This window comes from Chinchilla lanigera, unplaced genomic scaffold (genome assembly GCF_000276665.1).
Source record: "Chinchilla lanigera isolate Chin_1 unplaced genomic scaffold, ChiLan1.0 scaffold00070, whole genome shotgun sequence".
Classification (NCBI taxonomy): domain Eukaryota; kingdom Metazoa; phylum Chordata; class Mammalia; order Rodentia; family Chinchillidae; genus Chinchilla; species Chinchilla lanigera.
In genome coordinates this window covers 1,753,030-1,765,355 of record NW_004955471.1, presented here as the reverse complement: position 1 = coordinate 1,765,355, position 12,326 = coordinate 1,753,030, and positions in this window count along the sequence as shown.

Genomic DNA, 12,326 nt, shown 5'->3' with positions numbered 1-12,326 from the left:
TTTCCATAGTAAAATTCGAGGTTTAGAAGTTCAGAGTATGCAAATTGTATTGCAATTTTCCTATATGTTCCTACCCTAGTTTTCATTGTCATGTTCACTTTCAGTTAATGCCATAAAGTTAAGGAAAGACACCATATGATATTAGAAATGTAACAGTGCACAGGGTATGTTTTTGTGGTTACCACTGAAATATTAAACTGAATCTGGCTTGATCACTCTTGCAAACTAGATTCAGTTGTTAATCCATTCATTCACTTACTAGATATTTATTGAACACCAGCTTTGAATTAGGCATTGAATCAGGCAGTTTTATTGATCAGAAGTGAATCATCTATAGATGGGATAGATTTTCACTGGACTAAAATCAGGGTTTCAGGGGCACTGGGTTCCTTTCTAGAGGGTCTAGAGAAGAATTTGTTGTTTCTCTTTTCCATTTTGTAAAGAAGTTCACATTTCTTGGTTCAATACCTAAATCCTCCAGCTTGAAAGCAGTTTTATCCAATTTTAATACTCATTCTTCCAATATCACATCTCTTTCTCTGTCTCTAGTGTTCCAACATTCTACTTCCCATCAAACAGCAGTTGCTCTCAACGTGTGGAGAATAATATCAGTTCCATGCTATGAGACTTGCTGTCCAAATTCTTCTGCAAACATAATAGCTTCATCTTCAGAGCAAACTAGAGAGAAAGAAAATAGGTCAGCAAGCAGCATGGAATTTTATATGATATAACATGGCAAACAGGGTCATGGAGACCCCCCAGGTATGTAAGTACCTGCCAAATGAGCTCTGATCCCTGTAGGAGAAGGACCACGTCCTTGAGCGCTGCTGAAATGATTCAGACAATGCTACAATAATAGGGTCCTACAACAACTTCTTTAAAATGTTTGGTAGAAACATGAGGAGATATATCACATTAGAAAACAGCAAATCCCAAGCAAGTTTAAAACTCTAGAATGTATATAAAGGTGATAAGAGAAAGAAACACAAAATTAGTGTAGACAGGCTGTACTTCAATAAGAAGATCCTCCACACAGCCTGGCTCCTCATGGAAATACTATTGGTGTCGCTGTCACCAGGACAAAAGCAGTTGAAGAAGCTAACTGGAGAATCATGTTTCTTGAATGCAGCACGCTGTTGGACCTTGCTTCTTTATCCATATTGCCTGCCAGTCTATTTCTTTTGATTGGTGAATTGAGACCATTTATATTGATGGTTCTTACTGATATGTATTGACTTTGTCATATAATTTTCCTGTTCAAGTTTCCCCCCATCTTTTCGCTCTGTTTAATTTTTCCCCTACCTGGCGGTTTCTTTCTATTGGTACTTTAGCAATTGTAGATTTCAGTTTTCTTTTTCTAGAATATCTTACAGAATTCTTTATAGAGTTGGCTTGGTTATCATGTATTTCTTCAGTTTTTCCTTGTAATGAGAGTATTTTATTTCTCCATTAATTCTGAAAGATATCAATCTGGATTGGAAGATTTTTCTTTCATGGCTGGAAATACTTCACTCCAAGCTCTTCTTGATATAAGAGTTGTGTTGTGAAGTCTATTGGGATTGTGATGGGCTTTCTTTTATAGGTGATTTGTTTCTTTGGTCTAGCAGCTTTCAATATTCTGTTCTTGTGCTGAATTTCTGTAATTTTGATTACAGAAATTGATGTAGATGTATTTTGCTCTGGACTAAGTGGAGTTCTGTATGCCTCACTTCTATGTATTTCAAATTCTTTTTCCATATTTGGGAAGTTTTCTGCCATTATTTCTGTGAGCAGTTTCTTTAATGTTATTTGTGCTGACTCCTGCATTTTCATTGACTATAATCAGTCTTATGTTGTTCTTCCTTTTTAAAATTGTTTTTAATTTTTATCTTAAAAATTAAAAAAACCTAGCAAAACAATAATATTCTTTTTTATACCATCTTACAGTTGTTGGATTATTTTTCATGAAGTCTTGCTATTTTTAAGAAAGCTTCCCTTTCATGATTGCTAACCATGATCCTGTCTTCTAGGTCTGGTATTATATATTCACTTTCTTTCATACAGTTTGCAAATTTTTAGTGGAATTTTTAATTTCTTGGATATTTATTTGAATCTGTTCCAAGGATTCCATTTCTTTCCTAGGTTGGGCATTCATACTTTCCATTATTTTTCTATACTCTTCTATTTTTAAAGCTATGTCCACTCTAGGTTTGCTACAGCAACTCCTTCATTATGGTAATCATCTCTTTTTGTACCAGTGATATTATTTCTATTTTGATATTGTCTATAGCCATATATACTCTACTGTAATTTCAGTAAATGCAGGTGGATGGCTTCTGATTTTCTCTATTTCATTGTCCCCTGGGTTTGTCCTTGGTGGGCTGGAAGTGTGTGACTGCATTTTGATTCTGTGTCTTGTCATTTTCTATCTTTTTAAGTTTTAATTTGTCTTTTGTGTTGTAGTTTGTATTTTTCTTATATCACGTAGCTTTATCACTGGTATCAAAGCTTCCCTCAGAAATGTTTATTCCTCTGAGATGTCTCTTGTCTCCTAGGTATAGCTGGATGTTGGTCTCTCTGTCTATCCTAAGGTCTTATCTTCTCACTTTACTAGGGATGATGTGTTGCTATTTATTTGGCTCAGCACCCAGTCCTTTGGTACTGGACTATGGGGAAGATTGTGACCCAAATTATCACAGTGTTATCATAAAAGGGTGAACAACTTATTACAACAAGTACGACATCTTGGCTGAAATAGTACAGTTAGCAATGACAGTGTCATTAAGCACAGTCTAGAAACTGTTAACCTGTGGTAATTGCTAATTGGGTATCTCTAACCCTAGAAGCAAGATCTATAGTTATATATATGGTTATATAACTCCTGATATAGACCAGGAATTTGTATGCAGTAGATTTTCCCTTGGTAGAGTGATTTTGTCCTGTGGGGAAGGGGAATTTAACAGGAGTAGGGGATAAAACAGAGCAATAGCTGAAGAGAAATATAGAAGAAGCAAGGCTGAAGGACTGAGGATGATCACCCAAACTTTGCCACAGTGGAGAAGAGGACATGGGACAAAGAATGAAGGAGAAAGCAAAAGAATTTTGAGGCAAAATTAAAAGACTAGAGAATGGAAAAAAAGAGGAAACAAGATCTATCATGTACAGATACAAATTCCGTATAATGAATGTGGTATTTCTGTATAACTAAACTGTACCAATAAACTTAAATTTAAAAAAGAAAAGAAAATTATAGGCCAATCTCTTTAATGGGCTTAGACACAAAAGTCCTCAACAAGATTCTGGCAAACAGAATTAAACAAATCACTAAAGAATCATAATGGTTTGAGCAATCTTTCATTCTTACATCTGGTAATCTGAGCAATGTAGTTAAGGGTAATGATATGTAATGTAACAACCACTATTGATTCATATTATTTTGTCTGGAGACTCTGTATCACTTTGAATGTTCTTGCTTTGATTTGTTTATGTTTGTGATACTGGTATGCTAGTATTGTTCTATTTCCTTGTTTGTTTCTCATTTACTACTCTCTTTTAAAAAATAAAATAAATATTACATTAAAAGAAAAAGAATCATATATCATGCCTATATAGGCTTTATCCTAGGGATACAAGGATGGTTAAACATATGAAAATCAATAAATGTAATTACCACATAAACAGAAACACAGACAAAATTCACATCATTATCTCAATAGATGCAGACAAAGCCTTTGAGAAAATGTAGTATATACTCATGATAAAAATCCTGAAGAAAATAGGTATTGAAGAACTTGTTTTAATCTAAAAAAACTATTTTTGACAAATATCCTGCCACTATCATATTAAATGGTGAAGAACCAAAAGCTTTTCCTCTAAAATCAGGAACAAGAAAAGGATGTTTATTATCACCACCCTTGTTTAATATAGTACTCAAAACATAAGCCTATGAACTCAGACCAAAAAAAAAATAAAAATAAAAATAAAAAAATAAAAACAATATGGAAAGGAAAGGAAGAAGTCAAACTATAATTCTTGGCAGATTACATGATCCTTTACATAGAAGACCCAAAAATTCCACCAAAGACTTCTGAAACTAATAAACAATGGTACTAGGATATAAAATCAAGCCTCAGAAATCAATAGCAATCTTTTACATCAATAATAAACTCACAAAATATTAGAAAATAATAGCAATAACAAAAGCTTCACAAACATTAAGTACTTTAGAATTAACCTAAGCAATGAAATGAAAGACCTCTATAATGAAAAATATAGTACTCTGAAAAAGGAGATTTAAAAGGACATTGAAAAATGGAAGATATCCCCTGTACTTAATAGGCAAAACAAATATTTCCACTAATGTAGTCATAGTTCCACAAGTGTTATATAGATTCAAATCAACCCCAATCAAAATGATAAGAGCATACCTCACAGAATAAGGAAAAAACTATTATAAAAATCATACATGATTGCTTCTCAGTCTTTTGGCTAAGATCAAGTGTAAAAATCATACACAATCAGAAGAAACCCAGAATAGCAAGAACAACTTGGCAATATGAGCAAGCCATGAAACTACACAATCCTGGACCTCAAGTGATACTACACAGCTACAGTGATTAAAAACATCTGGAAAAAAAAAATCTGCTTGCAAGCAGACATGTTTATATATCACTCAGACATCTGACCTTCGACAAAAGGGTGAAAAGTGCACCCTGGAAGAATGATTGTTTTATAAATGGTGCTGGAAAAAGTGGCTATCCACACACATGAGATTGAATCTAGACTCATATCTCTTACCTTGTACTAAGCTAAAATCAAAATGCATCAGAGACATAAATATTAAAACAGAAACCCTTAATCTTTTGGAAGATAAAATAGGTAAAACTCTTGAAGATGTAGGCAAATGCAAGTACTTTGTAAAGAAAACACAATTGCACAGGAAATAACATTAAGAATCAGCAAATAGGATTTTATTGAATTAAAAAGATTCTGCACAGGAAAGGAAATAATCAATAAAGTACAGAGAGAACCTACAGAATTGGAAAACATTTTTTCCAGCTACTCCTCTGACAGAGGACTAATATTGAGAATATATAAAGAACTCCCAAAAATCAGACCCTCTAAAAATAGAGACTGAAACAAAATATGAGCAATTTAAATGAATAGACAGAAGAAGAAGTACAAATGGCCCACAAATACATGCTCAACAGCACAGTACATGAGAAAATGCAAATTAAAACAAGACTGAGATTCCATCTTAGCCCAAAAAGAATGGGTTCCATCCAGAAGTCAAACAACATATTCTGGCAAAGTTGCAGGGAGTAAGGCACGCTTCTACATTATTGGAGGGCATGTCAACTGGTAAAACCACTATAGAAATTATGATGGAGATTCTTCAAAAACCTGAAACTACAGATTCCATTTGATGCAGCTATTTCCTTTCTAGGTGTCTTCCTGAAAGATTGAAAGATATCATATTACAGTGATTTATGCACACCAATTTTTATAACAGTACAACTCATAATAACTAAACCTTGGAAGCAGCCTATATATCCATTCACAGATGAATGAATAAAGAAAATGTGGTATTTACACACAATGCAGTCCTAATCAGCCACAAAGAAGGATCTATTTGAGTCATGTGTAGGCAAATGGATGCATCATGAGAAGATAATGTTAAGTAAACTAAATCCAGCACAAAAATTTAAACATTGTATAGGTTCTCTTATATAAGAAACCCAATGTGTGAATACTTTAAAGAGCCAAAGAAGAGACAGGCAATATGGAACAAGGAACTACATCCTACTTAAATTGTGAAGGAGATCTTAAGATAGAAAGGGAAAGGGAGGGGTGGGAAGGAGAGTAAAAAGAGTTAAGGTATGTTGTGTACATGTACATAATACCCACAATGAGTACAATCACTGTGTACTTCAAACATCTAGAATTAAAATTTTTGTTCTAAAAAAGCAGGTGCATTGTACAGGGACAATAATATGTTCTCTGAGGGTAGCTCAGGAATCAGCAAGATAGCACTCATCACAAGTTCAAGTCTCCAACGGTGCAAACCTTTCTTTTGAGAAGAGAGTCCCTTGGACCCTGTTTGAGAAGTGTTGACTAGAACTTTGGTTTCCCATAAGCTACGTTTGCCATGCTTAGCCATTTAAGTGCATAGTTTGTGCTGCAGCCCTAGTCCAAGGGTGCTCAGCTACTCTACTCTCACTCATAACAGACAAACTAGTATGCCTTAAGTCCCAGAGGGGACTTTGATTTGAACATTTTAGCAATGCTGAGACCCTCAAGAAATTAGAGGAAGGGATTATTGAGTTTTAGTTGGACACAAGATAGTTGTGTCATGTGAAGTAGGTTAATGACTTTATAGTTATTTCAAAATTAAGTATCTTTTAAGGGTGCATGTGTCAATGTCAAATTGACAAAGTGAAGGATGTAACAGTTAATCTTATTTGTGTCCATCTGATGGGCTTGGGAGCTGTACATTTGGTGGGTCATGGAAGCATCATCTTTAGATTTATACCTGGACCCTTACCCTTTTCTCTCTAGCACTGTTTCCCTGCTCTGCCTCCTGCTGCTGAGAAGTAATCAATGCTGACCACAGACTGGATCCATGAGCCAAATAAATCTGCTTTCCTTTGAATTGTGGTTGTTAGGTATTTTATCCCAGTAGCAGGAAAACTCATGAATAAAAAAGAAATAAGTAGATTTTGGTAAATATCCAGGATATTTTGAAGAGTGATGAAATCAAGGTTTAGAAAAGTTTATAAATATGGAGTAATTTGCAAAAAGAAAAGAATATCAAACACACAACTTCATGGGAAGAAAAATAAAGCGCTAATATTTATACTGCATTGCGCTGGGCATGATCATGCTACACATGATCATCTGACACTGTACTTTTGAATATATAGGGCAGGTCCTACACATTTTTCCATAAAGAACTAGATAATAAATGTTTTACATTTGTTGTTTATGCATTTTTAACATAGTGGCATAAAAATAGCCACAGTGAATGATAAAGAAATACATGGTCTTGGCTGATTTCTAATAGAATTGTTTTTTACACTGACCATAGTTTATCAGCTCTTGGCTTAGACTTAAGAAATATATGGGTACATTTTATCTGAAGACATTTTTGATTGATCCAATTTGTAGTCAGAGAACTGGGAGTTGAAACAAGAAATGTGGCTAAGCATCCCAAAATACACAGGAAGGACCCTCATATATCTCTCTCCCTCTAGATATAGAGATAGAGAGATAGATAGAGATAGAGATAGAGATGATAGAGATAGAGATAGAGGTAGAGATAGAGATAGAGATAGAGATAGAGATAGAGATAGATATCTGGCCGAAATGTTAGTAGTGTTGAAGTTGAGAAATCCTGGGCTGATGACTTTGGAGTTTAGGTGATATGTGTTGTTTTTGAGCCATGTGTTAAATTGCTGCTGAGAGATTCTCCAGGACATTGTTCCAGGTAGAGTCCCATCGTTTAAATGACTGCAATTTCTGTGCAGGTGTAATTTCATAGACTACAAATTCCTCTGGTTTTAGTACCAACACAGAGCCCTAGCAATGGTAGCTGGTTCTGTAGACAAATCCTTTTGTCTTGATTTTGTATGATCCTTTCAGTGAGCTATTTGTCTTATTCTTAGTTTCTGTAAGAAGGGTATGGATACTTTTCATACCTTAACATCTTTGTTGTCATCATTGTTTGGTCAAATATTTTACTTGTGCAAAATGTGTTAGAATCCTTCTTTAACTAAGTTACAACAGATATTAACTTGTTGAGTGGGGGAAGCCTGTGGGTTTAGAGCATTGTAGGAATTGAGTATGTATTATGTGGCTAGCTGCTCTGGGGATGCATCAATGATTAAGTACAGGAGGCACAGTATTCTGGTCCTTGATGCTCTCAGGTAGAACTTTGCCTCTGAGAGATTCTGGGATCAAAAGTATAATTTCTATATTTCACAAGTCAAATATCCTGCAAATACATACATGAGTTTAGTTGGCAGTATTAGAGCACAGCTCTTTGGACTCCTTGTGATTTATAGAGAAATATCAAACCCATTATAGACAATTTTGGCAGAAATTCAATACTCAAAATGTCACAAAAGCAAGGTGAACTGTTTTTTATTTGCACTCCTTCCTATTTCATTATACCCAAATTTTACACTTTTATGAAATATAAAAGCCATTTTATAATGCAAAAATAAAAAAGATTCAAGTAGTTTAGAATCTGCTTCTGTCTTATAAGTGAAGTCTGAATTTAATTCTAATTTCAATTTAGTTGAAGCAGGCAAATTTAAAAAGAAAAATGTGCAGCTTATCCTTGTCTATGAAAGGTAGGCAATCTAAGGTTTATAAAGTAAGAAGTGAGAAGGGGCATGAGAAAGAGGGAAGGAGGGAAGGAGAGAGAAAGGGAGGGAGAGAGAGAGGGGGAGAGATCCTGCATCTCTTTGTCTTCAATATCATATTTTCACCCACAGATCAGATGCTCTGTGCCTCTAAGAGAACACACACACACACACACACACACACACACACACACACAGTTTTACAGCTTTTCTTATCTCTGTTCCTTTCTGCAAAATACATCCCCAGGTTTAATCCCAAATGGAGAACTCCCAGTGAATATTTTTTTGCCTGTAAAATAAATTTAAATCTGATCTGAGAAGTTCATCCAAATTTACTCTCACAGCCTCAAACATTAAACTCTTTCTTCAGCGAGGCCTGGGCCTCCCATGCCTCTGGACCACTGCTGTCCTCAGCCCAGAGCACTCAGCTCTTTTTTATGTGCTTATTTGTCCCTGCTTTTCCCTACATCACCAAGTCTGAGCTACCTGTCTCCCTCTTCTTAGAATAACTGGCATACAACCACAAAATATCTCGCACTGGAATTAAGTTGTTATATTTTATTTTTTGTTTTCACATCCTGGGATTTAGCTGAGGTTTAATTAATGCAAAAGCTTTTGTCAACCTGGGAAAAGCAACAGGTGGAGATTTCAAAAGACGCCTTCTCTGTTTTAAGCACCCTCACATTCCTTTCGGAAGTCAATAGAAATAAAGAATGAAGCTGTAAAGAGAGGACTGGAGGAAAACAGGGACAGAAAGGAGGAAATAAAGAGGAAAAGGTCGATTTTGCATTTTAGGGAGCTGAGGAAGCCCCAAGAATTGTGTGCGAGATGTTTCTTTGTCCTACAATTCCAACAGACAGGCAGTGAGTTTACCTCGTACCTAGCAAGGGGCTCTGGGCAAGGCAGTATCACTCCTGCTTACATTGAAAGTCCCATTAAAATCATCACCCTGAAACTCATATAAGATCTGTGAGGAGATGAATTAATTCTGAAATTAATTTATATCCTACCCTAAAGTCCTTAAGTTATCTTTAGAAGATGTGTTAAACATAGCAATTAACAAATTGGATTCAATTAGAAAAATATACTGAGAAGGAAAAAGGAGGCAGAGAGCTCTCTGTAAGCTACCAAAGAGATCCCTGTATCTCACACTTCACCTTCCATGGTTTGTGACCGGCCCTTGCTTCTCATTACCCCTCTGCAGGGCATCAGTAAAACGTAGTAGCAACCAGCAGGAATTTCATGGTTCTTGTGAGGACTGCTCCTTCACATCTTCCAAGTGACAGGAAAATCAGACCTGAAAGGCATTTCCCTTCAAGAGCATGTTTTCACAAGTGAAGTGTTGAGCAACTGGGCTGCCATCTTGGGTCAGGTGCTTCCAATGGCTCAAACACTACCAAGTCCTGTGCCATGGGGACTGAACACACCATTTTACCTGTTTTCTCAGATTACTCCCAATGAAACCTGTTTCAATTTCATTTTTTGAAAAGCAAATACCAGCAACAAGATTACTGTAGTCATTGAAGAGATTTTCAGGGGAATATGTATGAGGACTAAAGGCGGGAGTTGGGAAAGGACAAGTGAGGCTGGGAGAAACTCCTCCTTGTTTGTATTTATTTATTTATTTATTTGGTGTTTTTGAGACAGTGTCTCGCCATGCAGTTCAAGCTGGCCTTGAGCTCACTTTGTAGACCAGGCTGGCCTCGAACTCGCAACGATCTTCCTGCCTCAGCCTCCAGAGTGCTGGTATTACAGGTGTGTGCCACTGCGCCTGGCACAGAAACTCCCCCTTGTAAGGAAGGTCTGACACCTGTGGAAAGGGGGGAAGAAAGGAGGCTGGGTAGGAAGATCCTGAGGCCATGACACTGCTTTAATGACAATGTTTCATCCAAGCTTAAGGAGAGGCTGACTCATTCACTCAGTGCTGATCAGTAGAGGAGCCTCTAAACTCACAGCAGTGAACCTGAGGCAGGCATGGACACAGCAGGAATTGGGTGGAGAACCTAGAACTGTGGCAGTGGTAATACCAGTCAACTGTGATTTTCAAGCTCAAAGAAGCCCCCATAGGCAGTGAGGTGTGGTGTATGGGACACGTCATTGGTGCTTTAAACTTGTTGTGTTTGACTCTTTTGAGAATTGAGCAGTCAGGAGAATGCAATTTTGAAGGTTGTTTGCTTTTCCTTCATCTATGTCAGTATTATGTTTTGTGGTGTAGTGAATATGTATCATTGAAAGTTAATGTCATGTATGACTCTTTCTTGCCCATAGATTATTTTGGGTAAGATATGAGCCATTTTATAGCTCAAGACACTTACATGTAATATATACTTACATATTATGTATTATATGTATATATCTTTTAATGAAACTAAATGGTAGAACCTAATTTTTATTATAACATGTAGAAAGCAATGTGTTACTAAATTTATAAAACCTAATTTTTGTTTGTTGGCATACTTAGGTTTTGAAGTTCTAAAACTGTTATAATTGCACTAACTACATTTCAAAATAAATTAACTGTTTAATTCATAACTGAATGAGAGGAACATGAATTATTTAGTCCCCTCCCCAAAGCAGTTACATAATAGCTCAATGTTTCATTTTTAGACTCAGTATTTTCCTCCAAGTGGAATTAAGTGCTGTGAATTAAGATTTTTGTGCCACAAAAGAAAAACACCCACTGGTTGTTCAAGATGAGCAAAAGGACGTTTATGTTTCAATTTTCACTTTATTCTTTGTCTATATGAAATTGCCAGGTATTCAGGGGATTTCGCAGATAGAAGTAAGAGAAGTAAAATAATGGCAATGTCTCTAAAGTTGTGAACAAGAAAGAGTACATTATATAATGGAAAAGAACAAGCCCTTTCCATTTGAAATACAATTTTGAAGCCCGGAGAAGTTACAGTGTGAGAAATGAAAGACTAGATCCCCTCCTTTGTTACTTAAAATATATTAAGGTATGAATTCCGGAAAATTAGAAAGAAACACAGGTCAATGTAAATGACAGGAATGAGGACAATGAAATTAGAACTGCACCTTAATGCTGCAAGAGTGCAAAGATAGAACCCTGCCTGAAAGTCAGTGCTGCTTCCTCCTTCAAAACCCCTGAAATCAGAGAATTAGGCACAGAATTAGAAGAGAATATAAGCAAAATCTAAAACTTCCTTTGAGAGGTTTAAAATATCCTTTAACATATCTCTGGTCCAATGTAAGAATCCAGCAATCTAGAGGAGATTATTTAAATTGTGGTCCAAGTCATCTAAAGCAAGAATTATATGGCAGGAATATGATCTTTGTTTTGCAGAGAAATCAGAGGAGTCTAACAGAAGGCTCAATCCATCAGCAGACCTAAGTACCATCAGTGGGGAAAGAGCACTGCTTTTCTTTCCTGGTGGTGTGATAGAAGCAGGCAAGTTAGTCCCGCTTTCTCATCTACCATGCACTTGTGAGACTGCCACCTGAGCTCCCCAATAGATGACATATGAAGGAAAGGATGACCTGTAGATGGAGCCCAACTTCTTCCATGATGAGATTTCTGGGTCATAAACCTTTACGAAAGCCGTATACACTTATGTTCCTCTCTCCTTCTCTAGCCTGACTCTCTTTAGTACCGTGTGCAGAGTGAATAATTGTCTAATACTTCTTAAGTTGAAAAAACTAGAGTTAGGAGAATCATAGAGAACAATCTAATTTAGTTTTCTCATTTGACAGGTGAGGGATGCAGGCTCTTTGTAGTTGAATAACTTGCCCGTGATTATGTGGTAATTCTTAGAAGAATTAATAAATCATATATTTTATCTCTAAAAAGGCAAAAAGATGGTAATTCCTGAAATCAGAGGAAGACTTTTTATTGTTGTGTGGTACTCACTGAATATTTTCATCCCTATAGAAGGTCCTATGAGAAAATAAAACTGTATGGTATTAAGGTGCCTTTATCTGCAGCAAGAAAGAGCTTCCATTACATTTTAGTATTCATTAGAA